Source organism: Apus apus, chromosome 4, assembly GCF_020740795.1.
Source record: "Apus apus isolate bApuApu2 chromosome 4, bApuApu2.pri.cur, whole genome shotgun sequence".
Classification (NCBI taxonomy): Eukaryota; Metazoa; Chordata; class Aves; order Apodiformes; family Apodidae; genus Apus; species Apus apus.
The window spans coordinates 76,908,097-76,935,948 of NC_067285.1; the positions used below are offsets into that span (position 1 = coordinate 76,908,097).

The 27,852-nt window shown below is 38.1% G+C and overlaps 2 long non-coding RNA genes across 2 annotated transcripts; both read left to right on the forward strand.

Annotated features, from left to right (window-relative positions):
• Positions 1 to 7,531: 7,531 nt before the first annotated feature.
• Positions 7,532 to 10,414, forward strand: LOC127384681 (uncharacterized). Its single transcript, XR_007889478.1, has 3 exons — positions 7,532 to 7,757; positions 9,251 to 9,339; positions 10,382 to 10,414. It is a non-coding gene; the product is annotated as an uncharacterized LOC127384681 (long non-coding RNA).
• A 1,238-nt stretch (positions 10,415 to 11,652) lies between these two features.
• On the forward strand, positions 11,653 to 26,844 carry LOC127384680 (uncharacterized). The gene is made up of 3 exons (XR_007889477.1): positions 11,653 to 11,825; positions 21,449 to 21,540; positions 26,065 to 26,844. It is a non-coding gene; the product is annotated as an uncharacterized LOC127384680 (long non-coding RNA).
• Positions 26,845 to 27,852: the final 1,008 nt, after the last annotated feature.

Consider the following 27,852-nt stretch of genomic DNA (forward strand, 5'->3'; position numbering starts at 1 on the left):
ACTTCTGCTCATCATGCTTCAGAAGGCTGATGGTATTTCAGTGTACAAATATCTTTCAAATGGTGCAGCAGCTTCATTTGCCTCTGCTTTTCAGATAGGGACTGAACTCTGTAGGATTTTTACTTTAGAAAGGACTAAGATTATAAACATACAGAAACTAGCATTATTAAAATAATTCTTTTACTTAACATCTACATGAAGATTGAAGTGTTTGGCCTACTATTATTTTTATGCTACTGGTGCCAGGATTTTTCTGGATACTGAAGCACATATCTGCTAGTGTATAGGCCTTAGCTAATTTTTAAGCACATGCATAAATGTTAGTTGTTAGTGAGTCTTGAAACAACTTGTCATGTGCTTCTGTCTACTGTGATGCCATGTGGATGAAGAGCAGAGCAGCTTATTTTTCCTTTTTATGAGGCTCTGTATCTTTATGATTTCATGTTTTAATATTTAATACACAGAGTATGTTGTCTCTACCCAAATTATTTTAAAGTATTCTTGTTGACTGAAAATGAAAGCTAGGTATTCATAATATAGAGATGTTTTAACAAGGTGTTTTCCTCAAGGCACATTGTTGAATTGTTTTATTCTTCCAATGAGATTTAATTAGTAGTGGAAAAAGAAATAATTTCTCCATGGGTTAGCAGTGTATAGATTTGTGGCTTAATATTTCCTTCAAATTAAATACATATTGGCCAGGTTTTATAATATATTAGGCAGCTTTAAATTCACTGATAGTCATTCTACCATCACAAACAGGTCTACAGTCATCTGTCTTTAAAATCAGAGCTGTTTACAACAGATACAGGATTTCACTAGTTTGTTGGCAGCAGCAAAGTTACATTTAAAAGTTTCATGCTAAAGCAGAGGTGCTTTTTGGAAACAAATTAGGTATGTGGTGGTTTGAAATCATCCGTCAATTACCAAAATTATTGTAGTAAAAGATTCCAGCAGCTATTCCTCATTTCATTTGAGTGATTGCTCTGATAAGGGCAGTACAGCAGAAACAGTTTGTTATTCCAAGCACTCTAAACTTAATCTCATTTAAGAAAAAAACCCCAACAAACCACAACAACAGAAACAATACCCAAACACACACAAACCACCAGGAAAAAATCAATTGTCATTTTTAGATTTTTAGAAGACTCTGCATGTTTTTTTTACAAAACAAATACTTGTCTGTATTATGATGGAAGAAATAAAAATGCAGCTTCTGTCTAGAAATTACTGCTTAGCTTATTGCTGTTTTATAAGCCTTTATTTCCCCTGACTGAGAACACAATTTGATTGCTCAATAAAATGGTACAATTTTTAAGACAAAAATCTACTATAAAATTAAATGAGATATTAAAAATGTATGCTAAACGATGTGTCAGTTCGTTACACCAGCGCTGGTGGTTTTCAGAGCTGACAGCTAGAGGGTCAGATTCATTAAAACTATATTGATGTTGGATGAAATTGAGGTAGCATTTTGTCCTACATTTACATTATACCTAAATTCAACAACACACTGAAACAAAAATTTTGTGGAACTGATCACTATTGGGGTATGATGTCTTTATTCATAGATAAGCCTATGTCCCCAAATGAAAGAAGAAACATTGCAATTCTTTGTTATTAGAGCAGGTTGGGCTCTGTGACATTTTGTCTGTGAATTTTATTTACTGGGCAGTGACAATGTAGGCAGAGAATTCTCACTAACTTCTCCACTATTCAAAAATTAATGTGAAAAGACAGCAAAGCCTAGGTTCCTGAGAAGAAGGTGCTGGAGATGCACCTCAGGGGAAGGATCTTTACCTGTGGCATCCTTAGAGATTCACAGGATTTGTGAATAAAGCTAGTGCCTGATAGTTCGAAGTGGTGGCACTCCCCAAAAATTCTTCTCAAACGTTACATTCACCTCCATGAGGTATTTGGTATTTTTGTGCTGGAAGAAATGCTCCAACTTCTTTAACCTTCCAGCTATAACCAGGGCACTTTTTCATACCAGTTTTGCCACCATGTCAAAACAATAGCAGAATTTTTCAGACTGTGGCCAAAGAGCAGTCAGAGGAACAAGCCTGGGACTGGAGTCAAGCCTAGGTTTTCTCCTTGCTCTGCTAATGCAGGAGATGGGTGCTCCTGATGCTGGATGGGGCCTAGGTGGCAGGAAGCTATTCCTCCAGGCAGGGTGTCAGGGAACAGCAGGCAGCAGCAGTGCAGGGAGCAGACCACAAGAAGCCAGTGATGAGACAGTTTGAGGTCAAGCAGGAGGCTTCCAATTCCATTTTGAAACAAAATCAGGTAGCTTGGAAGTAATTTCATTGCCCGCTAAACCCTTCTATCACTGGAGAGCCTAAAATAACTTTCTTCTAAAGCTGAAACCAAATGGACTTCATTATGATGAAAATAATGTATTTTATTCTTCATTATTGTTTTGTTTCGCTGTTAACCTTTGTACCTTGTAGCTTTCTGTCTGCTACTTGTCTTTGTTTTACAGGCTGGAGAAGAAAGAATCCCATATTAATAAGCCCAAATGGAGTAACAAGATAAGCTCACTTGCATTATGTTCATCTTCAACCATGAAGGCAGGACTTTTTCTTGCAGGCTGTACCCGCTGAGTCTTAGGCACGCTTGTGGTCAGATAAGTGTAAGTCTTTCTAGAAGTATGCTAGTAAAATTATGGAATCTCTCACAGTTTTCAATCTGCTATTACATTTAGATTCTATTTTGTGGCTATTTCATGTATTTGTACATTTCTTCTTTGATGAATGGTTACATCAGAACAATGTAACATCTTTTATCAAACTGCTGAGGAAAAGGTGGCACAAATTTTGAGTCACTGACCACTTCAAGATGAATAATCTACCATCACTTCTCTGGACTTTGGTTATTTCATGTGATGCCTCTGCTTTTCTGAGATTATCTGTTTCCAGATGCCCTCTGAATATTTGAAGTGATAAAAATACATGCATGAAGCATGTGGAGAAATGCCTCTTCTAGAAATGTCAAAGGCGAGAAAGATTCAACTCAGAAAAGCTCTGAACAATTATACACATCGATGTTACTTCACAAAAAGAAAGATTAGATACTATTTTATCTGTTGCAACCTTGTAAAATGCATGCAGAAATAAACTGACTTTTCAATTCCTGCTTGCATTTCCTCTAGCATACTTTTCCTACCTGAGAGGGAAAAAAAAAGAATATTTTAATGTACACTTTTTAGAAACAGTAGCTTCAAAATAATCCATTAGCACAATAGAATTAATGGCCTAGTGTTGCAGGTCCTGAGCAGAGAAATCCTGTTGACTTGCATGCGGTCTCTCACATCAGAGCTGAAAAATTTCGGGTTTGATTAATCTTGATGCATTTTCTTCTTGTAGATGTTTCATTTTATGTCCAAAAAAGGTGATTATATTAATTCTTACAGCTACTTCTAGCACTTCAGAAAAAAATAATCTCCATTGCTTTGTTCTATAATGTGGCACCTTTCATTACAAAAAAAGAAATCCTAGTATCTAAACACAAAATATTACAAACATTTTGTGAAGTTGTAAAACATTATGGCCATTTTTACAACTATATGCTTTCATTTATATGTATGCATATATGTATATTTCATTGTCTGCTAAACCTTTACATCACTAGAGAGCCTAAAATAACACCTTCAGATCTATGTAAGCCAAGTCTTGTCTCTCTTGGTTTAACAGTCATTAGTTGGACCAAGGGCTTTTGATAGCTCTTGTTAATTGGTTGTATAAGACACAGTTTACAAATGCTGCTGAGATTGAAGCCAGCTGTTTAATCTCATTTAATTTTCCATTTTATTTTAACCTATTTTTATGGGTAAGAGATGTATGTCTTTTATGGAGAAATGTCCTATGATTCTCTGAATAGATGCATCATTTGGAATTTCAAATGTTTTCTAAACACTGGTTTAATAACTTCATGTTCTACCAAAGAATTCTCTCACCCCCTTCTGTGTATCCAAGTCTTTCAGTTGTTTAACATACCTGGAAAGCTTCACTGGAAGTGGTCGAGGTTGTGAGCATGTGGGAATTAACATAATCTATTCTCATAAAATTATATGGTAAGTAATGCACTCATTCATTTTGAATGAATGTTGCAAAATCTGGAATTAATTGGCATTGATTCTCCCACTGCATCATTTTCTGAAGCAGCCTCAGCACTCAGTCTGAAGTACTTCTTAATATTATTTGATACACAAATTATAAAGATATACTTAAATATTTTATTTTGTTTTAGAAAACCACAACCACTAACTGGAAGGAACCCGACTGCTCTTCAGTAGGACATGGATCACTCAGCAGACAGAAGTGGAAGAAACTTTTAAAATTTCCTCTGACAAGACAACTGGGTCAGTGAATGAAGCAGGCAAAGTATTAAAGAGGTACTCATCTTCCCCCTAAAGCTCTGAGAGAGATAATTTTTTATTGTTTTGTTGTGTTTTAGAATATATTTTCCAATCATTACAGATGCATTCAAGTTGTAGGGGGCTCAGGATGCACATAGTGAATTATTATACTGCTGGTCTATACTGGAGACATTCCTGTATCCTCATTTGTGAAAGGAAGATAAAACAACATAAAAATAAATCTGAAAGGTACAAAAAGCATTGCTGCTTTGTTTTTCTTATTGATGAAGCACTGAACTGTAGAGTACTCTAATGATAGCTTGTAATAATTTTAACAAACTTGACAATATTGCTGACTAGTCTAGCATTTAGGTGCTTTTTCTTTCTGTTTCTCATCAACCTTTAGCTTTCTGCTGACAGCACTGCGTTTCCTATGTTAGCATAAATAGATAATTACAAACAGTGGTAAAATGAAACACCACCACTGGTAAACCTAAGAGGTTTTACAAGCCTCTTAAAGCTTTATCCCACTCAGTTAAAAAAAAAAAAAAATAAAATTAAAATACGTGGATTGTGAACAGGCTAGTCTTATTAACACAAAACTCATTTTTGTGCTGCTTGCTAAATAGCTCCAAATCTGTTAGAAAATATTCGGCTTTCTAAAAGTAGCATTTTCTGGTTCTATTTACATGTGAGCAATGGAATTTGTCTTCAGAAACTACCCTGGAGGTTTGGGGGAAAAAAAAAAAAAAAAAGTAATGGCTTTTCTCACATACTGGTCTTTAACTAAAGGTTAAACTGCATAGTAGTTGAAACTCCAGTGATCCCAAATCGTCTGTTGGAATTGATCTTTAGCCTTTCATAAGCAGAGCTTTATTTTGTAAAAACAGTGGACATGTTATAGGGAAGAGAGGTTGTAATGCCTGATGTGTTGCACTGGAGAGCTGACAAAGAGAACACTGAAGACGGAATAAGAAGTGTTAAGAGAAAAACACAGGGTACAGCAAGTCCCTCCTCTTCAGTTAAGTTTAGGAAATAAGAAAAACACTGATGGTTGATTTGGATTCTTAACCCATAGCTGCATGTATTGATGCTGTTCCAAAATTTACTAACATCTAGGCAGAATATACTTTGTATATGTCCTGTAAACACTACAGCTCTTAATACTTTCTTTGGTCTTTGTTCTATATTCCATTATCCTGTGTGAAATTCATCCTGGGAGCAGACACTAGGCACATGATTTTATGAGAGTCAATGAAGCTGTCAAATTAAAACCTAAATGGGACATGGACTGTATGCTGACCCTTTTCCAAGGATGAATTTCACCATTTTCTGCATAGTTTCTGGCTCCTCCTCTTCCTTTGTGAGATACTTTTTATTTCTGCTAAGGACTCCTTGAGCTCTTTAGAAATGACTGTCTATTTTAGTCCTTTATTTGAGAATGTTACAAGAAAACTGACAATGAAGTAATGCCTTTTGTTTCCATTCTCATATCTCAGTGTGATTGGCTAGGGAAAAAGAGGGAAATGCAATAGACTTGTACTTCATAATACCTATTTGTAAATAAGATCCTCAAAATCCTGTTCCTGTTTCTTTTTTTTTCCTATTCTTTTTCAGTATCAGCATATGCCCTAGGGAGACATTACAAAAATAAGGTATAGATGTTACTACCATTTTTTCATTTCCATGCTAAGCAAAAGAGTAACCAATATTGCAGCACTGTAGTTTTTTGATCCCCCTGACTTTATTACACATGAAGAGTGCATATTGCATCCACCAGTATTTGCTACTAACCTTGTCTTTATATGATTCTAGATAAAAATCAGGATAATATCCTGTCTTAAATCTCCAAATATAGATGTATTCTGCAGCAATATTATTCTAAGCAACAATTTATAGTTTACTTTTGAAGCCTGTTTAGCACTGACCTGTCAATACTTGTGTTTTATAATTTACTTTGCTGGTTTTAAAACTATCATAGTAATTTTTAAAGATTTCCTTTTACCCACAAAGTTTCTAAGCAAATATTTATGCCTACAGAAATTCAATTTTCTGTATAACTCATGAAAGTCGTATTTTCAAGTGACATAGACAGTTCAGGGAAAAAATTCCTACATAGACACAAGCACACACACTCAAGCACATATGCTATCTTTATGACAGTTTGTTATGATAGAAGCAGAAATCAAGTATATTTGGAGTAAGGAGAATTTTTAGGCTAAAGAAAAAATACTTTCGCATTTGTCTTTGTGTGAAGAGGAGAAACACTAACCATACGCTGTTTTCCAGGGATATTAAAATAGTCAAGTGTTAGAACTGCATAAGCAAATGAGTATTGCAAGATGGGAGTAAGACATATGGCAAAGTTGTTGGATATCTTATTGCAGAAGTTGGAAGCTTATTTCCATTTAGGTCAGTCACTGACAGAACTCAAACCATAGCTTCAACAATCCCTCTTTAGCAATATTCCACATTTGTGTCAAAAGTGTTTTTAAAAAAAAAATATGGAAAAATAGTTCTGCATTTTTATAGTACCCTTAAGAGCCAAAACTACAGTGGAAGTGCTTTGTATCAAGCTAAATAACTGAAAAAAGAATACTGTTTTTTTTCTAGCTTATTTTTTCTGCTACAGCTTCCAAGTGTGATTAACAGGTTGTTACACTCTGTTATAGATATGCTTCAGCTGAAGAGGTGTTCAATTGGGTGTTAACACTTTAAATTAATCAATGAGCTAAAGCTCATTTTTGTGACTGTAAAGTGCCATCTTTGTCTTCTTCTAGCACAACATACATACATGCTTTCCTCCACACTATCTTTAAAATAGCTCTAAAGTGATCTCCAGAGAGTGTACTTGTCATGAGATAATTACTGTCCTGTGCCATATGAAACTCTTGGCTGCTCTTCATACTTTAGGATATCTCAGAAGAATAATCACCATACTACAATGTCTTTTTTATTGTGATTTAATATCTTCACTGATTGACAAAGCAGTCAAGATGAAATTAATTTATCTTGTACCAGTAGTTTCCCAGCACAGTCTGAAGTGAAAAGATGCTGGGTACCACTGCTCAGAAGTGTACAACAGTCCCCCTTTCTGACACCAGGCTTCAGCTACCTACTTTTAAAAAGGTATCAAATGCTACACCTGGCAAACTCATTCTCCTCAGCTTCTTTTTATAATCAGGCCTGAGGTCTCACTGGATATTCCCTAGCTGAAGATGCACAACGCATAGCTGCTGATAGTCTTCAGATCTTAACGTACAGAGGTGGTGCTGAAGCACACAGCTGGAGAAGATGGCTGACTTTCAGCACTTGACCCGTTCGCAACACGGGTCTCATTGGGATTATGTCACCACTGGCAGGTGGAGTTGGCTTTTGCAAAGCTAATCCAGATCCCCAGGTAAGTAAATAGACCAGGAGGAACTCAGCAGGCTGACTTCACTGAGCAGTGAAAGGAGTGGGCAATTGATGGGGAAACTTCTGTGGTTTCGTACACCTCTTTCCTGGGGGATTCACACAACTGCTTCTCTTAGGCTCTCTAAAGGATGTGATGTACAATTTGGGTAGGCAGCTTCAGAAGCTAAAGAAGTTGCTGTTCCTGACCACATACCACCCACACTGAGTTTCAGTGTCATATACAGCACTACATGGTGCAGCTTTTCTCATTGCTCCCCTCCCAGCCACTGGCAGAACAGCCCCTTCTTACTCGGTGGGCACAGGCTGCATTATTTTGTAAGATCCTCTGACTCATATCAGTAAAAAGATCTCTTAATGGAATTTTGCAAGGAAAAGGTGAACCAGGTCAGAGGCAACTTGGGAAACTGAAAACAGTAGAAGAAACATTTGCCAATCCAAATTAATATTTTAATTGTCAAAGGAAGGATGACTGCTTCTCAAAGACAGGAGTTTGGTTTTGAGAATGCTTTTGTGATTCCATGTGCTTTTGGAATATATGCACCTGCTTTCACACACAAAAAAAACACAGAATCACAGAACGTTACGGGTTGGAAGGGACCTCCAAAGAACATCGAGGCTAACCCCCCCGCCAGAGCAGGACAAAAACTAGGGCAGATCACTCAGAAAGACATCCATACAGGACGTGACAATCTCCAGAGAAGACAACTCCAGAGCCTCTCTGGGGAGCCTGTTCCAATGCTCTGTAACCCTTACAGTAATGAAGTTCTTCCTCGTGTTGAGGTGGAACTTCCTATGCTCGAGTTTGAATCCATTGCCCCTCATCTTATCATAGGGCACAAGTGAAAAGAGGTGGTCCCTGCTTTCTTGATGCCCAGCCCTCATGTATTTATAGACATTAATTAGATTCCCCCCTCAGTCTTCACCCCTCTAGACTGGAAAGTCCCAGGTCTCTTATCCTTTCCTTGTAAGGCAGGTGTTCCAGTCCCTTAATCATTGTCATAGCCCTCCGTTGAACTCTCTCAAACAAACCAAAATGAAGAAACCACAACAAAACAACAAGCAAAAAACACCCTTAATTCTTAGTAACTATGTAAAGCAGCAAGGAAGCATATGGAAAGAAAGCTGGAAACCATTTAAATTATTTTATGATTTACTGTAAGATGAAAAGTAAAGTTATATGAGAATTTCTGATCCTCTTTCTCCAGCTGAAAGACAAAGGACAATATAGCCACAATTCGTAACACAATTTATGATTTGCTCTTAACATATTTATGAAACTATTATCTTTATTTCCTCTTTTTGTTCTCATATAATTTGATTTGTGAGAAAATTAATAAAAGAAATTACATACACAAAAGCATAGCCCATAACTGCTGCACACTCAAATTGATAAATGTGAACCATACTCAGTGTGATATTTAACAGAAATGAAAATATGATGGTACTAAAGTTATATCTTTTTTTTCTCTTCATCAGCTCTGCTATTAAATGAAAGCAAATCTGAATATTATGCATCTTGACAATGGACTCTTACATGGTGAAACAGCGTTTAGCATTATTAAAATGTAAGTTATTCTTGTAATTGCAATTTTTTCAACACTAAAACAATGATTGAGGTACATAATATTCACCTGATAAGTCACAGAAAATACAGTAACAGTCAATATTTTACAGCAATTAAGTTGTCTTTTGTTAACATTGAAATTGCAAACAATATTTTTAAGTCAATAATCATATGTGTTGCATATATAATTGAGATTAAGGTAGAAAATAATCTAAACTGGATCAAAATGTATTTTGACACATAACATGCTTCTAATAATATGTCTGCTTGCTTAGTCAGAAAACCAGGAGTTCAATCTATGCATCTTGATGCAGAAGTGGAAAACTGAAAAGCCATTCCAGTGCTTCTTTCTTTCTTGCTGAAGTAGTCTGGTTTTCTCTGTTTTCCACATAGAAAAGAAGAACTTTTCCCTACATTATTACTGTGTTGATCTTCATGTGTTATAAGATCATAAAGAAAGGTCTCAGATGCTATGGTAGCAGTGGCTTATGAGTTGCTGCATAGAGAACTAAATAGATTAAATCATCCTATCCAGAAACTAATGTCCTGGAGTCATGGACCTGAGAAATCATGAAAAACATTAATCATCGGAAGAAAATGAAGAATTTATTTGCTTGTAGGGCCTAATAAAATCAAAAGAAGGCAGAAAAGCCTGGAATAATTATTTGCACAAAACAAAGAACAAAAGTACGGTACACAGGTAAAACTATGCTGTGGTGACATGCAAGGAAGAATTTCACAGACCAAGTAAGAGTGACTTCCAGAATAATTTTAAAAATGGGAACTTTATAGAGAGTCTTTCCATTTTGGTCAATAAACCAAAGTAGTTGTTTGAAGCTCTTCAGAGGTTTGTCAAATAGCTTTGTCAAATTTTGTAGATTTTCTTACAAAACTTTCTGAAGCATGGCTCTAAGCAAATGATGATTCTGTTGTATGCGTGTGCATGAATGTTTGTTTTAGGTAAATAGTGGCACTGAATAGTGCTGTATTTATTTCTGGATCTCTAAATAATCTGCCTAAAGTGGTGTTTTTCATCAACACAGATTTTTGGCATCAAGAGGAAGAGAACTGGAGGGCTTTGCTTTTTGGAGACTCTAGATCTCCATGATTTATTCCAAAAAGCTCCACATGAATTTCCCAAGTTGAAGTGATATCAACAGGTGTTTGCTGCAGTTCAAGGGGATCAGGGCTTCACACCAAACCACTGCCCCATAATTCAATTACGCGGTGTCAGCAGTGGAAAAAAACCCCAGCCTTTTCTTCACATATGACTTGCCTGCATCTTTGCTTTCTACTTGTTTGCAAAATAAGTGAAATATGCATGCCTGAGCATCCAGCTGTTACTCTTGGCAAGCCTTCAGTAGCACAGGTCATAATGTCCCAGAGTTATAAATTAACACCAGCACACTGGGAAATTAGCTGGTTTATTTTTTTTTTTTTTATTCCAAGTTTCTCCAAGTGTAGCACAGCATAAAGTTATGTATTTGTTCTCTACTGGATGGCAGGACTGACCTTCAACCAAATATTAAAGAAACTCTGCAGAGCCCTGACGTGCTCTGTGCTGCATAAGTCAATGGCAAGGAAGCATATCCCTACAGGAGGTCATCAAGAAAGTAAGATAAAGCAGCACTCTGAAAGGAACAGCAGCAGGACATGGCTCAAAATATTATCAAAGGAAGAAAACTGTTTTCTTAAAGGGCAGCATTCTCCATTGCAGATGCAATGAGTTTGCATTGTGACACCTATAGAAGGTACATGACTTTCAATAGGGTGTCATGGCATTTAGACAAAATGCAACACACAGAGTTTTTATAATCCATTCTCTGAATTTGTGTCTGCTGCTATGAAAAACTTAAGCACTTAAAAAAGGAAAAGTTTTGCAGCTTCCTCACCTAAATAAAAAACCCCAACATTTATTTTCGCTTTAAAGGAATGGACACAGATAACATTAGAAGTATTGGTTGCAAATTTAACTATATACGTCATAAAGAGCAGATGTGGTAACAGCACATTACAGAAAATATTTTTTTCAGGGTCATTTTTCTTCTTCAGAATGTATTTCTGAAGGGAGAATGTAGGCTTTGATGTGTAAATGTCAGGAGCAAAATTTTTAAGGAAAGATGTGTGACCATTACTATTCTGTACAACTTTGTGATATATAATTGCATAGTAGGGCTTTTGAGAAGTTTCGGCTGACCACACTACACTTCTCAAGTCCTACTCAAGCAAGCATATAAGCAGTTTAAATAATGTATCTCATAGTAAATGATGTCTAGTATTTGATTGTCTTCCTTTGTGTGTTTTAATGCAATGATACAGCATCTGAGACACCTGGAGTCTCCCTAAGCTCCTTCAAAGTCTTCTGCTTTAACAGTGCAGCAACGACTTCAGATAAATTCTGAAATTCTGAATGACAGCATGAGTGACAGAAAAGAGGAGAGTGCAGCCAAGGGGAATGGTGTAACCCTACATACAGTCAGCGACATTGTAAGTCAATATAATTTTTCTTATATTATTTTCTCCCACATTCACACACACTAGCCTTTGATGGATATTCTTTTATTACTCCTTTATTTCTTAACACATTTTGGCTGCTGTTAAAAGCCAAAAATTGCAAATTTATGTAATTGTACAATTGCTACATGTTACAATTTTTAAATTGTTATTTTCTTTTATTTGTTTTAAATCTGTTGCTTAATAATTTCAGCATATGTCACCTAGTTCAGGTGTTTTGGTAGGAAAGAGTGAATAGAATTTTTTTTCCACTTTATTCAGAACTTAAATAAGCCTACAGCTCTTCATCATATTCTGAGCCAGCCCTTTTTCAAGTGGATAATATATCAGTATCTTTAAGTTCTTACGTAGAAGCCACGAAGTAGTTACCCTCATCACCTTTTTTTTATCTTTAGTTCTTTCTGAAAGTACTATTTCAAGTCTGTATTACAGAATTAATCAATTTTCTCTGCACACTGTAGCAAAATAACCTAGATTTCTCTAGGAAGCTGAAACTCTGCTGGCTATCTTCCTTTCCTCTGACAGTAAAAATGATTTAAAGAATAACTAATATACTTTACAGGTTGGCAGTTTAATTGAAATACTGAGCAAATATCACATGATCTGTGTGATTTATTAATATTCAATTTATTGATCTGTTTTTCAAAATGATCTATTGTCATGTCTAACTGAAACGATTCTTCAATCTGATCTCCTATCAAGAAAGGCTGTGATATCAGCTTTCCTTAGGCTTCATTGCTATGAACATCAAAGCATTGGGATGCTCAAATTTTCTGTGATGGCTTTTTCTTCCCACAGCATCCTTTTTGTACCTACAGGATCTATTCAGCCTGAAATCACAGATCTTTGGCATAGGATTGCATGGCCACACAGCTTTTGCCAGAGTCTTTTCTTTAGCTTGCACCATTAACAGTTTCACATTTATGTTCTGCAAGGTAATGCTGCTTCTGATCTGATTTACTCCCAACTTCCATGTCTTTAATGTATTTTTGCTCTGAGAGCCTCCTGTTTCATTTAATTATGGTACATCCCATAAATAAGATGGCCCTTTTTTCATAGATGGGGTGTTTTAGATGTGTTTTTGGTGTGATGTAATTTTTATTCTGATTAGCTAGTGTGGTGTCTTTAGCTATTTTCCATGCTGTATTTTGCCTTTTCGGCTGCTCTTCTTCATTTCGTTTTTTTGCAAGCAAAGCAGTAGTACTGTGAATAGTTAATACTGTACCTCTTTTCTTCTATAAGGATAGAGACCACTGTTACAAAGTCACTATTTAACTAAGGTATTTTGTACCAATTCTGCCCTTGTTCAGAACTGCTGGATCTTGTGCTCACCAACAAGGAGGGCCTTATTGAAGCAGTGGTGGTCAATGGCAACCTTGGCTGCAGTGACCATGAGATGGTGGAGTTCAGGATCCTGTGTGGGAGGAACAGAATTTCCAGCAGGACCAGAACCCTGGACTTCTACAGAGCAAACTTCGGCCTCCTCAACCAATTGTTAAGGGAAGTCCCATGGGACAGAGTGCTAGAAGGTAAAGGGGCTCAAGATAGCTGGACAATATTCAAGGACCACTTCTTGCAAGCACAGCATCAGTGTGTCCCAATGGGTAGAAAATCTAGTAAGGGAGCTAGGAGACCAGCGTGGTTAAAAAAGGAACTGCTGGGGAAACTCAAGTGGAAGAGGAAAATCTATAGATAATGGAAGGAGGGACTGGTCACTTGGGAGGAATATAGGAATGTTGTCAGGGAATGTAGGGAGGCAACTAGGAAAGCTAAGGCCTCCTTGGAACTTAACCTTGCAAGTCGGGTTAAGGACAGTAGAAAGGGCTTTTTCAAATACATAGCCAACAAAGCTAATACCAGAGGCAATATAGGCCCACTGCTGAATGAGGTGGGTGCCCTGGTGACAGAGGATATGAAGAAGGCAGAGGTGCTGAATGCCTTCTTTGCCTCTGTCTTTACTCCTGCAGGCTTTTCCCATGAGCCCCAGATTCATGTAACCCCAGAAGTAGTCAAGATAGGTGAGGACATAGTAGATGAGGATTGGGTTAGGGATCAGTTGCATAATCTGGACATCCATAAATCGATGGGTCCGGATGAAATGCATCCAAGGGTGCTGAGGGAGCTGGCGGAGGTCATTGCTAGTCCACTCTCCATCATCTTCGGTAAGTCATGGGTAACTGGAGAGGTGCCTGAGGACTGGAGGATAGCAAACGTCACTCCAGTCTGCAAGAAGGGCAAGAAGGAGGACCCGGGTAACTATAGACCGGTCAGCCTCACCTCCATCCCTGGAAAGGTAATGGAACAACTTGTCCTTGGTACTATCTCTAGACATATCAAGGAGATGGGGGTCATCAAGAGCAGTCAACATGGTTTTACCAAGGGTAAGTCATGTTTGACTAACCTCATAGCCTTCTATGAGGAAATTACTAGGTGGATAGATGATGGTAGAGCGGTAGATGTGGTCTATCTTGATTTCAGTAAAGCATTTGACACCGTCTCCCACAGCATCCTTGTAGATAAGTTGATCAAGTATGGGTTTGATGATCAGGCAGTGAGGTGGATCAAGAACTGGTTGAAAGGAAGAAGTCAGAGAGTTGTAGTCAATGGGGCAGAATCTAGTTGGAGGCCTGTGACTAGTGGAGTCCCTCAGGGGTCGGTACTGGGACCGGTGTTGTTCAATATCTTCATCAACAACCTGGATGAGGGCACAGAATGTACCCTCAGCAAGTTTGCTGATGACACCAAGCTGGGAGGAGTGGCTGACACACCAGAAGGCTGTGCTGCCATTCAGAGAGACTTAGACAGGCTGGAGACTTGGGCGGGGAAAAACCTGATGAAGTTTAACAAGAGCAAGTGTAGAGTTTTGCATTTGGGGAAGAAAAACGCCATGCACCAGTACAGGTTGGGGGCTGACCTGCTGGAGAGCAGTGTAGGTGAAAGGGACCTGGGGGTCATGGTTGACAGGAGGATGACCATGAGTCAGCAGTGTGCCCTTGTGGCTAAGAAGGCCAATGGCATCCTGGGGTGTATTGGAAAGGGTGTGGTTAGTAGGTCAAGAGAGGTTCTCCTCCCCCTCTATTCTGCATTGGTGAGGCCACATCTGGAAGATTGTGTCCAGTTCTGGGCCCCTCAGTTCAAGAAGGACAGGGAAGTGCTTGAAAGAGTCCAGTGCAGAGCCACAAGGATGATTAAGGGAGTGGAACATCTCCCTTATGAGGAAAGGCTGAGGGAGCTGGGTCTCTTTAGTTTGGAGAAAAGGAGACTGAGGGGGGACCTCATCAATGTTTACAAATATGTAAAGGGTGAGTGTCAAGACGATGGAGTTAAGCTTTTTTCAGTGAAGACCAGTGATAGGACAAGGAGTAATGGATACAAGTTGGAGCATAGGAGGTTTAAGATGAATATCAGGAAAAATTTTTTTACTGTAAGAGTGACAGAGCACTGGAACAGGCTGCCCAGAGAGGTTGTGGAGTCTCCTTCGCTGGAGACATTCAAAACCCGCCTGGACGCCTTCCTGTGTGATGTACTCTAGGTGACCCTGCTCTGGCAGGGGGGTTGGACTAGATGATCTTTCGAGGTCCCTTCCAACCCCTAGGATTCTATGATTCTATGATTGTATAAATCCATAATTTTTTAATTATTTTTTTTTCAAGTTCTGCAATGAGTTGCTTTGAGTAGCAGTCACGTATGGTATAAAAAAATCTATACTTTCTATTATATACCATCTGACATTTATCCACTGTAGATTATGGATTATGTTCTTATTTATGGCTTTATTGGCCATTCTTGGAACAAGGTATCAATTAATCAGTTTAATTGAGCCTTTCTTCTGACCTAAAAATAGATCAGTCACACTTCTGATCTTATTTACTTATATACAGTGAACAGTGTTTACTATTAAAATGGATCTCAAAATTGCTTTGGGAACCTTAATTTCAAGAGACATGCGAAATTTAGTCCACAGTTACGAAATTGAAAGAAGGCAGTATTTAAACTGGAAAGAAGCAAGGACTTCCGTATGCTGAAGAAGCTGATATAAAGACATGTTTAAAGGTCAAAGCAAATTTCTCCAAAGAGCAGATACAGAGATAGGCCACAGAGGAATTGCAAAGCCCCAGAAGAGTTAAATAAAATTACCTACAGAGAATATTGTAAAATTTAATGATTACTGAGTTATACAAGGCCCAAACAATAACTGTCAAATTACACCCCACCTAGCCACTCCAAAACTGCATGATAGCAAATTGCTTTTATGTGGATAAATAAGATCTGGAAATTGCGCTTTCATTTAGACTTTTGTCACTTGGTCTAGGTGGATTTTGTAATTTGATGTGTCAAGGTTTCAAGATAAATGGAAGAAATAAGTATTTCCCCAAATTACTACAGTATGTCTCTATTGTGCTGAATCTGTGTACTCACTACACACTAGGTTTGTACTTAACTCTAATATTCCTTCTCCGAAATGGCAACCATACCTATGGTGCTTCATACAAATGTCATTGTAAATGAAATGCTAAACTGAAGGGCTAGCTAGGAAATGCCTATCCACCTAATCTGTAAATTAACTTTTAATAATCCATGAAGGGAAACAATCTGTGTCATGTTAAAGGTTTTTCCTGCATCTCAAGGAGTGCAGCTCTGGAGAAGTCAGCTGAGCTCTGCAGCTGTATTTACTCACTCTGGGAAAATCTAATGCCTTCAGTGGAGAAGGGTCTTCAGTCCCTAATCCTTGTAGCCCTGATCTCCAGTTTGTGCAAGAAAAAGATGTTCCTATAGCTGGTCTGAAAACAGAGCCTCCCTGTCTGGCCCACAGTCCCAGAATCAATAAATGAATTATGGGGAGCCCCATGGCATAGCTGAATAGGGAAGAAATGAAAACTGTGCCATGACATTCTGGTTTGCTGCACAGCATACATGCATGTTTTATATGGAAAATAAAATAATAAAAAAAATACCCTTCTGTGAGAATTCTCCAGAAGTGGAGCACGCACTTTGAGGGTTTTCTTTCATGTGTATGTATTTCTACCTTAGGACACTGTTGATGCCACAGTAAAGGTAATGTTGCTCCTTAACATATGCATACCATAACTGCATCCCTCCAAAGAATACAACAAGGCTGAGTCCATTTAAGAGAGTGGTTTCTGGTAAAGCTGGCATCAGATCTTACAGCTCCTGTACATACTAAATGTTCAAAAGGACTCCTCAAGTCCTGTTACATTCTAGGACTACTCAAGTACTTGCAGTGAATTACAAAGAATTTATGGGATCATTGTGAGATAAAAATAAGTTTTGCCTTCAGAAATGCTGACAATCTCTTAATATAAGACTAGTATGGGTGCTTTATGATCCCTATCAAAGAAAGGTTTCAGTGTTGCTGGTATTTTAGTACAGCTGTGTAACAAGAAACAGTCAAAAGAATAAAACTAAATGGCTAGGATTAAAATATGCTCATAAAGCACAGTGTTTGGATGCTCAGTGAGCTTTGTAGCCCCAATAACTCTTACTTGCGCCACATTAGAAGCCTTAGGCACCCTTGTCCTATGATGGCATCTTGTTAGCAAGCAGCAGACCACAGCAGAAACAAAAGCTTAGGGCATCCCTGCCTAACTGCCTATGAACTCCAGTTTCCCTAGAATTCTGCCTGAAAAGAGACTTTGTTACAACTTGATTTGTGGCAGAGCAAAACCTAGGCAAATTAAAGGCAGCAAACGCTCCCAAATGATTTGCTGTAAAGCAGAATAAATGAGTAACTGCTTTAAGTAAGTCACATTTCATTAATTCCACATAACAGAAAAAGCAGAACTTTTTCCTAGTTTATGAGTGAAGCTGTCTTGTTTGAAAATATCCATTATAGGAAGCATTGATAGTGAAGATGGTTTATAGACAAGACTTCATTATGTCAGTCCTTGAATCAAAAATTGTTATTTAAACATTATTTGAAAGGTCAAGGAACAATCAAGTCATCATTGCCTTACTCAAAAATTGCATCAGAATTCATAAGAGAAATTAATTTGGAAAATGGTAGGAAGACTTTCATGGTTAACATCGTTACCACAGAATTCTGAGAAATGAGAAATATTTCTCACACATATGCCTCGAAGTCTTGTGAAATAATTGCTCAAGTACCTGGGTTCAAGATCAAACAAGCTGGGCATACTCAAAGCATATTCTGCCATTGTTTTCCCATTGCCAAGTTTTATAAGACATTGTAAGAAGAGCTAACTGCGGTAGAAGAAATTAAACAGGTGAAAACTGGAACAGATTAGTCTAAGTTCTGACAAATGGAAGGATTTAAGAATCCAGAATGTCTTGACCTATTTTGCAGGATCAGTGCTAACACAAAGATTCTCAATAATTCCCAAAATAGCAACATTTTCTAAAAATACAAAAAATATAGAAGAAATGAGAACTTCCAACTATAACACTAGACAGAATGAAACATTTCTCTTAGCACTGGCATGCTGTGCTTTTATTCATTCTCCATGTATTAATTCTCCACCATCTTACTGTTTTTCTCCATTCTTTTTGTCACTCCTCCTCAAGCAAAATAAAACAAGATGTGTCAATATTCACGAATAAATCTCTGCTTTTGGTGCTCAGCATCATTCATTGTTTTATTTCCCCCTCTTTTCAAATACTTTATTTATTTTAAAGCTTAAGTTGTAGAAAATATTACTTGCCTGATTTTGCAGTTTGTGCATTAATCTTTATTTACCTTAGCAGTGCCACTATAGTGTAGTGCTTATTTTACATTAATAATCCCAATGACTTCATTTGGTTCCTGATGCGGGACTGAAAGCCAAATACGCATCTTTAATCACATGCCTGATGAGCCCATTTGGCATTCAGTCCAGCAACAAGAATCAGATTAAGTCATTGGGATTATTAATGCAAGTTAAACATGTAAGTATTTTCTAGACTACATGTAAATTGTACTTAATTGTTGTTCACAGTCAGTAGAGATAACAAAAGTGAATTGTGATTACTATATAATTTCTAACATTCATGGAAGAAAAACACAAGTTCACTCCTTGGAGGTTGCTTAGGATTGGGTTGTGGTTTTTTCTGAAATATAAAAGATCTAAGCTACAGAGTAGGTACAGCCTACAGAGATGCATGCTATGAGTAACACTTAAAAGTGTAACTTGCTGATACTTGTGTGAAAATCTTAAGAAATATGGTGTTATTGTCTTGTCATAGAGGTTGCTTAACTGCTATAAACACTGGTGTTATTTCTGTGTTCTTAATTATTAAAAATATCCATTTACTAGCTAGAAATAAATAGTGATTTTTCTGTGGAAGGAGGTCAACACTAGAATCCCACAAGTATCTCTCTCTGAACCCATGTTGATTAATGTGGTTTTGAATACCCTGGAAAGGGAGTTGAATAAGTGAGAATAAATGGTTTCTTGTTAAACTAAAATTATGGGAGTGTGGTAAAGAAAAGGAGCAACTGTGAGTAGATGTAAAGGGACAAAAAAAATCACCGAGTGACTGAGTGATAAAATGGCTGATGAAAATAATAGTAAGTAATGGAAAATATTTGAACCTTTATGTATGCAGTGAGTGATGAATTTTGAACTGACTATTATTATTCAAGGATAAGATCATGGGACTGCAGCAGATCAAGCTATCCACATTGCAATAAATGTTTTCTAAGAGAGGAGCGTTTCAATGTACAGTGTTTAAAAAAAAGCAAACAATGTGAAAAAGAGGAGCGAACAGAAGAAGTCATTCTACCATTATCTAAAACTATGGTATCCCCTTATTTTGAAAACTGTGCACGGTGCTCTGGTTTGCCTTTTCAAAAGGTTAGAGTGGGCCCCTATGACAAGGCGTGACCACTATACAACAGGATTTGGGCTTGATTGGGTGTTTGGTCTTGCACGTTATTGCTGCTTTCACAGGCCAGCAAACCTCTGTCAGCAAGGTGAATGCCTGGGGCAGAGGAGAATGCATTTGGCCCAAATGTCCAGTCCACATACAGAACTATGGGGGCTGGAGAAGCCCCAGTGTAAAACAGAATGCCCCTCTGGAACTGGTGTTAGACCATCAGCATGTCTGTGTGTCCTAGTGCTGATTTTCTGTCCCAGTGCTCCTCCAGCTCTTTAAGGTTCATTCAGTTTGTCAGTGATTATTTTCTCATGTCCCTACAACAAGCAATCACAATTTGATAGTGAAACACTCCTTACGAATGATGTAGGTATCAGACTGCTCAGTCAGTGATCCATCTCAGCCATCTTTTCCCAGGTATGTTTTCTGATTTTTAAATCTGGCCCTAGGTGACAGTGGAACTGGTGTGACACTGGTCACCAGCAGTTATTAACAGATTAAAAAAGCTTTTACAACACTGTTTGTAGCTATCTGCAGTAACATTCTGATTTTTCATGTAAATTGGAGCTCTCTTTTTTTCTTTCTTCTGAAACTTGTATTCACATAGTTAGGCAGAATAATTCTTCATTCCTGATGTAGAAATAATTTTGAGATCTGGAAAGGTCAGGCAGCTCATGATCTGTGCTATTTTTACAGATTATTGGAAAAAAAACAAAGAACCCAACAACAAACAACAAACTTAGAAAGCCTAGAAATTCACAACAGGAAAAACCTCACTCTGTTAAGAACCTGCCCATGGGAAAGAGTTAGGTAAAGGACAAAGCAGGAATATGTTTCCTGTCCTCAGTCATTTCTGCCTTTCTTAACCAAGAAAGAGGCATAGAAAGCAGTTCTCACAAATCAGAAGCTTTGTGCAATATAGACTGTTAAAGCAGTAAAAAACACAGTGAGGATCCTTAGGGTAAAAGTAGATAATCAAAAGTACTAAAATCCTAAGGCCTAGCTAGTTATCACTTAGTAAGTGACAGTGGAGGCTCCTTCAGCTGTGAAATGCACTGGGTTAATATACCATGCTTTAGTGTTTAAAAATCCAGATTTTGATCGTTTCCCTTCATGGGGAATTTTTTACTTGCAAGCAAAAAATGAATTAGTTAATCATAGAGGGTAGTGTGCTCTGTAAATGTGGGAAATGATGGCAAGCGTGGGCCAGCTAAGGCCTCAGACTGAATCCTAGCACCTGTAAGATGGCCGGCATTACTCTATGGCTGAACAGCTGTGGGATCGGGAGCAGTGGATTTTCAGACATGCATAATCCTATTTACAACAGTCATTAGAATACAAGAGCAGAAGAGTTGATGGTGTTCCATCTTTTACATACTCTTCTCGATAATAATAATCCACCAGAGGGCGCTGCTCTAGAAATAATAAAAAAAAATGTCTTCTGTAAATTTTGGATTCAAGAAATAATTCTTCCTCATCTTCAGCCTAAAGGAATAGGGTTGTTTTAGAAGTGTGTGTACTGAAGTAAAAGATCAATCTTAATACACGCAGTATGCCTTTTTATAACCTTGTGTCACATTTTTATCCTTTTTATAAACAACTTCCAATCCTAGGGTTCATGAGAAAAGATAATGTGCCAGGCTCTGTGCCAGTCTGAGGGCATAGTTATTAAGATATGATATTAATAGAAATGACCTCTGTCAGTAAAATGGACTAAGCTTGCTTCTGAAGCTTATCTGGTCTTTACTGGTTTTATATTTCAGATGCTCCCTTAAGCACATCAATGCACCAGCACATAAACTTATGAAGTTAAATGAATGGAAATTCCAACACTAAAAGTATTCCTGCGAGTAAAGTAAGTAAAAAGGTTCAAATTTGTTCAAAATCTGTTGGCTTCTAAATACTAAATATTTTCTAAATGCTAGATTGGACTGTGTAAAAGTGGTAGAATCTTTCAGTATTGGACTAATTTAATATCTTTTTTCTACTGGTGTGGTATCTTCCTTTTGCTTTTCTTCATTTCTCACTGCTCTGAAAGAATCCATCCAGGTTATGGATAAATGTTGTTTGTTGGATAAACTTTGTTATAATTAAAGTTTACTCATAGGAATAATCCTTAAAATTAGATAAAAGTATCATTATGCACTAAGCTGTTCACATCTACACCAAATATTTCCCGAATCAACACTTTTAGCAGAAAATTACATAGCAATTTAAGGCAAGACTGCAGTTTTAAAATTCCAAATATTTATCTTGGTCATCCTTTGGATTATTTTTCCAGACATGTAAATGAATAGGTGGTTTTAAGCATTAGTTGCTCAGTGCTGTGATTTCCTTATTTTTCCACTGAGAGCAAACATCATGTCCAAAGTAATTAGATAAGACTTTCCTTTATACCTGGAGTGGAGTGTATATAGAGCAAATTGGGATGACCCAAAAAAAAAAAAAAAAAAAAAAAAATTTTTTTACTGTAAGAGTGACAGAGCACTGGAACAGGCTGCCCAGAGAGGTTGTGGAGTCTCCTTCGCTGGAGACATTCAAAACCCGCCTGGATGCCTTCCTGTGTGATGTACTCTAGGTGACCCTGCTCTGGCAGGGGGGTTGGACTAGATGATCTTTCGAGGTCCCTTCCAACCCCTAGGATTCTATGATTCTATGATTCTATGATTCTACGACCCTTAGAAAATGCTACTATTTGTATACATTTTAAAGTTCCATGTATATAAAACAAAGAGAGAGTAACTGGATGCATTTGAGATCATCTAGTTTGTCTGTCTCCCTCCAAGAAATATAATCACCTATCTCTAGAGCACTCTGAGAAAGGACAAAAGACAAAATACTTTGAAATACTTCAACAGCCAGAGACTAAATTGCACAGAAACACAGAATGGTAGGGGTTGGAAGGAACCTCTTGAGATCATTGAGCCCAGCCTCCCTGCTAGAGCAGGTTCACTTAGAGGAGGTTGCACAGGAACGCATCCAGGCAGGTTTTTAATATCTCCAGAGAAGGACAGTCCACAACTGCTCTGTTCAGCCTGTTCCAGTGCTCTGTCACCCTTAAAGTCAAGAAGTTTTTCTTCATATTCAGATGGAACTTGCTGTGTTTCAGTTTATTCCTGTTAACTTTTGTCCTGTCGCTGGACACCACTGACAAGAGTCTGGCCCCATCCTCTTGATACCCACTCTAGATATTTATAAGCATTTATAAGATCCCCCCTCAGTCTTCTGCAGGCTAAACAGACCCAGCTCTCTCAGTCTTTTGTTGTAAGAGAGGTGCTGCAGTCCCCTTATCATCTCCATAGCCCTTAAGAACATTTCTCCACTAAGTGAATGTAAAGCTTTTCATATCTTCTCTGTGAAGCATTGTATTTATTTTCTTGGAAAAAGCAAGCAAACAAAAACCCCTGCACTTTGTGGAACACTAAAACCTTTGTTTTCTAAAGTTATATAAAATGGTAATATACTTTAAATGTTTAGATTCTCTACTAGCTACAGAAAATCAATACTATTTTGCAGGCAGAAGCTGAGTCTGATCAATCATTCATCCATATTCTTTTCCAAAATCTGCAGATGTGTTTTTAACAAAGAAGACCTTTTGTAGCAAACAGTTGACAGATTAAGTCAATTTATTAAGTTCGAGGCAGATCTCAAATTGCCAGTTGCATTTTTTTTAAGAGCTACAGGTAGCTGCGGTGAGATGCCTTTACAACTTCCGGTAAGCTTAAATCTACACGATCAGCAGTATACCTGAGGCTGTGGTGAAAAACTAGAGCAGATTCATGTCTTAGAAGCCAATAAAGGCAAGTTTGCTACATGCTACAGCTACTGGCAAGGGAGAGCATCCATTCAGCACCTGCTGCATTTCAGGCTCCATTGAGCTTCTTCTGGGCAGCTCAGCTGATAGCTCTTGAGGAGAGTTTAAATTTGACTGAAGTCCAAAGAAAAATCAAACAAATGTGTTGTGCCTTGGAGCACTAAATAGAAAGAAATTTTCTATGTTGCAAAAAGTAGTAACTAACATACATTTGTATATGTTTTACATAAATGTATAGGTTAGACTTTATTTTGACTGACAAAGGGAATACCAGTAAGCCTGACACCACAGCATTTTTTTTACAGTTCTGGCAGTAGAAAGAGATTCATTGTGATGTGATGTAGTCTTTCCTAAGAGTAACCTTAGTGGTTACAGTTCCTAAGAATCCCAGTCAGGTCTGGACACTCGTCATAATATATACATTTGTAATAGGCAATGTATAGTTATTATTACTTGTACTATTGTAGTAATTTCCACTTTAAGTCATTTTCTGCCTTGATTCATTGGGTATAAATTCTTGGTCCAGTTTCCATGTTGGGAAAGAGCATCAAAGCATGTGCTTTGAAGTTCAAAATATATTAATGCAGGTGACCCATTAGATTCCCCCATCATCATGGCTTTCTTAAATTGGGAGCTTCACACCAGTTTATCAGTAAAGTATTCCATTACTGCCCTAGGCTTTTTTACTGAGAATTATCCTTTAATTTAATTTCAACATTATCAGATCATGATATAGTATTTTTTTCCAGGCAGAAATGTTGTGGTTTAGATCCAAACTTGGATTTTAAAATATTATTTGGTTTCCTTTCTTTTTTTTTTTTTTTTTTTTTTCCTATATTCAACAGCATATATAAAACTGCATGAAAATAACTTTTACTTTTTTTTTTCATTTTGACCAAACTAGAATGGCTGCTGAGGCACTTAGTTCAGAAAAACATGTACGGAAAAGGAAACTTCGTATTTCAATTATTTGTTTTCATAGAGATAACTTTTTCTGAAATGTGATTAGAGTTGAAGACAGAAAAAGAATTGCAAGGAACTAAAAATTTCTGGACAGCAGCTTTCCAGCTTATATGGAGGAAATATTTTAAATGCCTTCTACTAATTTGGAGCTTCTCTCAAAAGGATCTGTCTGCTACTTCAGGTTTGAGAAATCCAGGAGACACCAGAAACATTGAAATACTAAAGAAGTAAAACTATTTTATTTTCCCAGGACAGAGAAATGCTATAGATGTGAAAAGGAACATTCTGAGATTGAGGCTATTTAGTCAATATATCCTCTAAGGGAAATTATAAAGTGAATAACAACATGAAGCATACCCAGAGCATACAGCCAGGGATTTGTCTCCTCCAGTAAGCAGTATGTGAGAAGAGGGTATTGCAACGGTATTTTTCAAAGTTTCCCTGCATGTAGGTATTATTGGAGCATTCAGCCTGACCTGTATAGTTACCAGTTCTTCTGCCAAAATGCCCTGAACTGAATCAAAAAATATTCCTGGATAAAGCATGTCTCCAGAAAATTATCAAGTGAGTCCACCCATTTTATTAATAAGACATTGCAATAGTTAATCCCACTCATTGTTGGAAATGCATGCCTTTTCTCATATGAGTTTGTGTGGTTTTAGACTTCCAATGCCTGTTCATGAATCTTTTCTAAGTGCTACGCAGTGTTTTCTCCCTGTGAAAGACGCTCAGGCACTGCTCTAGTTACCCCTACTTGTAGTGGTGGCAGAGGAAAAAAAAAAGTCCAACGTCTCTCACTGTAAGGAATTACTTTGCTGTGTCCATCAGAAGATGAATCTAATTACCCACCAAGACATTTGACCTGGTAATGCTTCAATCATCTAACTTTCTGTTGGGCCATTCTACGATGTATTTTCCACAAAGCCTTTAGCATCCTTTATCAGATTTCTATATTCTGTAAAGTTTAAGTTTATATTGATTTATTTTCTATTTCCGTCTTGATGTTGTTTATACTGTTAAGTAATGTCCTCACGTTGCCCTGAACCATGATGCACTTTTCAGTGTAACTCATCTCAAAAATGGGATTGTTACTGCATGATTCTTGCTCTCTAGCAGCCATCTTATTTCTAAAGAATTTCCGAATTTCTTTTAATGTCTATCTCTTTAAACATTGTTTTCTAACCTGTTATGTTTATGGTGGCTTTTGTTTTGGGGAAAATCACTCAGTTGGAAACTTATGTACTAACACAGTTCTTAGTAGCTGAGACTATGGTCTTTTTCCTTATGGAGAAATCAGTGGGCAGCTGTATTATTGCTCTTGGTCTGTAGCTTCTGAAACAATGTCCAGTTCTGTTACTGATTGTCTTTTGAGCCTGGAACTTATCTTCTTCATTTAGTATTGCTATTATTTTACTGTCTGGAATCCTGCATGCTTTAATCAAACTGTATTGCCTAAAATCCAGATTTCCTTTGTGCTAGTTAGAAAAACACTTAAGAATTATCTTATCCTGGTAGTATTTTTTTAAAATAAACGTTTTAAAATATTTCGATGATCTTTCTTAATTACCACATTTGCTGGTTTGGTGGGGTTTTTTTTTGTAGCGGGAGAAGGGCCTCACGGATGGCTCTGGTAAGAAGCTGAGAAGCTTCCCTAGCTCCAACATCAGGGAGCCAAGGAGCCATTGGAGAGACAATAGATGCGCCTCTGCGATTACCATATGAAAGAACTGAGTGAAAACCTGAGCAGAGCGGGCAGTTAGAAAGAGCTGAGCTATAGAGCCAGAGCGGCGCCGGGGTGAAGATCCCGTAGTTGCTGAAGAAGAAAGGGAAGAAGGTGCCCAAGCAGAAGTTTCCCTGCAACCCACGCCGAGATGGCAGCTGTCCCCCTGCCTTCATGAAGGAACGTGGTGGAACATTCCCTGAAGGCGCCAGGAGGGGTGCATGTGGATTTGCAGCCAGTGGACTTGGATTATGCAGCCGTAGAAGACCCTGGCGCCAGGGGAGGTGACTGTTCCCCAAGCAGCCTGTGAAGCCCACACTGGAGCAGCTCCTGAGGGGACAGTACCTCGTGGCAAGGACTCATGAAGGAGAGGTTTGTGGAGGACTCTACCATGGGAGGGACCCCGTGGGGAAGCAGGGAAGGACTGTAAGGAATCATTCTTCCTGAGGAGGATGGTGCGGCAAGAACCAGCAACCTGCGAACTGACTCTAAACCCCATCCCCTGTCCCCCTGTGCCGCTCGGGGGAAGGAGGGAAACCGGGAACAACGTGATTTGGGCTCGGGAAGAAGGGAGGGGTGGGGGTAACGTATGTAAGCCCTGCTCTGTGTGTTGTCTGTGTCCCGTGTGTGCTTGATTAGTGTTAAGTTAAATTATAATTTTCCCCCAAATTGAGTGTGTTTTGTCCGTGACCTTAACCGGTGAACAACCCTCCTTGCCCTTTGTCTTGACCTACGAGCTTCTAGCTGGCCTTTGTCCTCCTCATCCCAGTGCGGGGGGAGAAGGGGGGGCGGGGAGCTGGGTCAGCGGCCAGAGGGCTGGTTCTTTGATGTCATGTTAGGCCCAAACCACGACACCACAGCTTCCTAAATATAGGGTGGTGGGGTTAAAAATTATTTATTACAATATTTGTCTAGCACAGACTGACTCCTTCCATCCTTTTTTTTTTTTTTCTTTAATCTTACCTTCTTGGTAAGCATCTTATTGGTGACTTTTTAACATTTCAATAATCCAACATGTTCTGCCAGGTTTCAGGCAGTTCCTTCTCTTTTCTCATGAGTCATAACAATTCTTTTCCTCAGCAAAACAACTGGCATTGGTTATATAAGCAGTTTTATATTCCTTGTCAGCTCAGCTGAACTTGTTTGCAATATGCTGAGTAGGAGTTCGCATGACAGTTGTCATCTCGGCACCCTCTTCTCCCTGTTGCTAATGCAACAGCCGCCTTGGTGACCAGGTAGTCTCGGAGATCATTAGCTTATGATCATCAGCACTGAAGATGCAGCCTGTTCTTGTCGGCTAGCCTCCTCCCTTATGGGGACGTTGTACTCTATTTTGCAAAAACAAATCTTTCACTTTGCAGCAGCTATGCAAATAGCTGCATGTCTGCAGCACTCACAAACTGTGCTGCCGGAATAGCCCTAGAACTTTGTTAATATCCTGAAATCTTCTACTACTGAAGTAGGTCTCTGACAGCAAGGTGTGCCATTACAGACAGATTATAATTTCATAATTCCGTGCAACTTACAGTTGCATTTTTACTTTTGCTCCAGCCAATTGGCACACTATCTTCTACTTAGTATTGAGAGCCTTTACTCTCACCTTAGCTGTAGTAATGCTTCCAGCTCTTTTTCTGCAGTCTCTGAAATACTGTGTGAGTAGATACATCTTT